Source organism: Bos grunniens, chromosome 11 (genome assembly GCF_055505025.1).
Source record: "Bos grunniens cultivar Pamir isolate PY7600 chromosome 11, Bosgru_T2T1.0, whole genome shotgun sequence".
Lineage (NCBI taxonomy): Eukaryota > Metazoa > Chordata > Mammalia > Artiodactyla > Bovidae > Bos > Bos grunniens.
In genome coordinates, this window is record NC_141175.1 from 86,690,320 (window position 1) to 86,694,166 (window position 3,847).

At 46.8% G+C, this 3,847-nt stretch overlaps 1 pseudogene; it reads right to left on the minus strand.

The window, feature by feature from the left end:
* Positions 1-2,319: 2,319 nt before the first annotated feature.
* On the minus strand, positions 2,320-3,037 carry LOC147363485 (large ribosomal subunit protein uL6 pseudogene; annotated as a pseudogene).
* Between the last annotated feature and the right edge of the window lie 810 nt (positions 3,038-3,847).

Sequence of the window (3,847 nt, forward strand, 5' to 3'; positions counted from 1 at the left end):
CTGAGTTGGTATAGGGCTTTTTTTTTTTTTTTCAGGGTTTGCCTCTGGCACTAGAAAGTGGAAAATCAACTTGAAAGAGAAAACCAAATTACCCTGCCATCTAGAAATCTCAGGAGATAGGCAACACAAAGTGAACTTGGTTTATTGTTATCTTCAAGGCCTCCTTTGGCTCCAGTCATCCTGCAGATCTCAGGGGAGCAGATTCTCCCTCCCATAGAGGTGCTTATGGGTGGGCTGGCCCCATGGGCTGCTCCAGGAGAGAATGGGGTCTTCACGCAGCCACAGAGGACCACGGGTTGGATAACAAGGATGTTCCTGAGATACAGTATCATAGACAAGACCTGGTTTAGAATCTGGGCTCCACCATCTACCAGCTGTGCGATCTTGCCCATGTGCTTTGAGTTCTGGGCTTCAGTTTCCTCGTGTGATGCAATGATCAGAATTGTCTAAAGTGACATTCTGGGAATGGAATTGTCTAAAGTGGGTGTTTACTCTGGGTTGCAGGGATACTGAGCCATCCGGGACTGGATGGGCTTTCCTGCCTTCTCCCTTGGGAGCTGCTGCATCTCAGGTAAGCCTGGGGGGCCCAGGGGTTCTTTCCCTGACAGGAGGGTCTCTAGTGTCCACCTTGGTGTCTCATATCCTAAGATCTGGGCAGTTGGCATTTTCAAACAACTCCTGTAGACAGCAGGCAAATACAGACTGCCTGGCACCACTGTAAAGTTTGTCCTGGCACTTGGACTATGTGAAGAAAGAGTGGTGGTTGGGGTAGGGGCCTCCATTGCCACACAGACCCGCACTGTGGGCCCCAAAGCTTCCTGGCCCATGTGTGAATCTCTGTGGGAGGATGGAAGGATCCAAGGGACGTTAGCTTCCACTTCTGTTGTCGGTCCTTACTTGACTCGCTTGCCTTCCCCCATAAAGCATATTGCTTAGTCCATGCCTGTGATGTTGTGGAATTTGTCTTGGATAGTAGCAAGAGGGTCCCATCTTGCATGCCACCTTGTTTGCAGAGATGGGGTTAATGACATTTGCCTTAAGAGATTGGGGTAAAAATCCACTTGAAAAGCCAGGCCCAGCGGCAATAGCCTGAATAAAGGCATGAAGTGGTGCCTGGGGTTGGCCTACACAGGAAATGATAAGTGCAGTGTGGCTTTAGTGTGGAATGCCTGGTGGGGTGGGGATAAGACATGAGAGATGAAGCTCCAGAGGGATATGGGGCTAAGGAAATGGTTCTTTTCCTTGAGAGGAATTGAATATCTATCTGTAAAGCTGTCAAAGCTTGGGAATGACAGGATTAGCTTCTCCTTCCCCCAACCTCTGGTCCCTAGGAAAATACTTAGGGCAGGCAGTGTGAGAGTCGCCTGGAGGAGTGGGGAATGGTTGTTAGGGAGCGAAGGCAATCTCTGATGAGGCCCAAATGGAGCTGTGAAAGTGGGAATGGAGAGAAGAGGTCTTTCAAAAGAATAATGAACAGGATTCACTGGCCATTACATGTTGGGGTGGGATGTATTTGAGGAAGGAGTTGAAAGGAAGACGAAAAGCAAATGATGCTCAACAGATATCATTTTTCTTCCCTTCTTTCCCTCTAGTGGATAGAGGTACCTGAGAGCCAGGAGATCCTCCCTGGGGAAAGGGCTGACTGGCTGGTTTTGAGAGACCAAGATGGAAGCCTTGGTTCTCAAGCATTAGAATGTCCCCAGAGCCTTTTCATCTAGCTTGGTGGCTCTGTTTGCCCACTTGCGCACACCTGTCCATGTCAGGCTCCAAAATACATCCCCTCTCTCCCTGTTTAAAGACAAAGAATACCAATAACCATGACTATGTTGAGACCTTATACAGTTTGTCTAAAAAAGGAATCTGCTGTCAAGTTATGAGGGTCGGGACTTGCCTGGCGGCCCAGCGGTTAAGACTCTGCGCTTCTACTGCTGTGGGCACAGGTTCAGTCCCTGGCTGGGGAATCCCACACGCTGTGTGGCGTGATGGAAAGAAAGAGGATCGACCATTGCATATGGAGCTCAGGTTTGGTAGGCGTCACACATCTGTCTATCCAGTATTTTTCAATACAGGGTTTTTCTTTCATCTTTAAAATATTCAATTACACAGATAGGTCTGAGGAATCATCTTGCATTTTGTTGTGCCTGTAGTTGGACAGCTTTGTTGTTGTTCAGTCACTAAGTCTTGTCTGAATGTTTCTACAGTTTTTGCAGCATGCCAGGTTTCCCTGTCCTTCACTATCTCCCAGAGTTTTTTCAAACTTATGTCCACTGAGTCAGTGATGCCATCCAACCGTCTCATCCTCTGCTGCCCACTTCTCCTCCTGCCCTCAATCTTTCCCAGCTTCAGTGTCTTTTCCAAGGAGTCAGCTCTTTATCTCAGGTGGCCCAGGGTATTGGAGCTTCAGCTTCAGCATCAGTCCTTTCAATGAATATTCAGGGTTGATTTCCTGAATTGACTGGTTTGATCTCAACTACAAAGATCTTATTAATCACCCTGTGAAACAGCTCCTTTCTCAGACACATAGAAGCCATCCAGAATTTTTCTAGTGTCTTTGCTTTTAAGCAGCCATGGCTTGCTGAGTCAAAACAGTTGAATTTGATGTAAGTTCAATGTTTCCTTCCAGAATTAACTCATGTTTATGGTCTTGAGATACTTAACAAGAAACACCTGGCCTCATCTAAACCCTGTGTATGTATTTTGTGTCCAAGAGATTTTGGAAATAATATGGATGGAGAAGTGAGTATACACAGACGTCAGCTGGTAACAAAAGCCCAGTGTAGCACCCTTGATTGTGTTCTGTCCATGGCTACAGAGAGTGCAAACAGCAGCCAGTCCCTTTCTGTTGAATAGTGCCCCACCATTTGTCAGGCTGGAGCTGCTGCTTTTTCTTCACAGAGATACTGAGTTCTACACTGATGTCATTGAACTCCCTCTGCAGGGTCCTTCCAGGGTCCTTCACAGTAGTTGTGCTTCTCTTCAGAGTGATCTTGATGTTTTCTGGAATGTTGATAGTCTAATTGTTGGGAATGGTCTCCATTCTCTCAGTAGATGCTGCAAAGAGAGCTGTGTATTTAGGTTAAACTTGGTAAGCAAGTAGGAAGCATGGTGAAGCCGTGTAGGGAGGGGTGGGACAGCTTTAGTCTTTGCTGGAAGTGTAAGTTGCTCAGTCGTGTCTGACTCTTTGCGACCCAGTGGACTATACAGTCCATGGAATTCTCCAGGCCAGAAGACTGGAGTGGGTAGCCTTTCCCTTCTCCAGGGGATCTTCCCAACCCAGGAATCAAACCCAGGTCTCCTGCATTGCAGGCACATTCTTTACCAACTGAGCTATCAGGGAAGAGGCCAAATACTTTACATATCTGTAAACATCTCATTTAATCCTCCCAAGACTCTGTGGGCATTCGTGTTCCCCTTTCATAGTCTGGGGAACTGTGGCTCTGACAAGTGACCATATCTACCTGAAGCTCTTGACCTGCCCCCAAAATGCATTCCTGGGATAGGCAAGGCTGTCAGTGGTCTAGGGTGTGATTTCCAAGGGCTGCACGTTCTGCTCAGTGCTTAGGGAATGCTGCTTTCCTGAGAATCCTCATGCGGTCTTGAACCCAAATCAGTGGTTCCTTTGACCATCCTCTTTATAACCATTGTTAGGATAATCAATATGAAGTTGAAGCAAGATAGTTAAAAATATCCACAAAATCAAAACAAATCGCAGCACAATGTTCATCCATTAATAGTAAAGTAAAGCAGGCAGCCTCCCAGTACCGGGTTCTCCTTGGTCCATGTGCAGATATTGCTTTTCTTACTACAAGCACAGTGCCATTTCCTGGTCACCACGATTATTCTATAA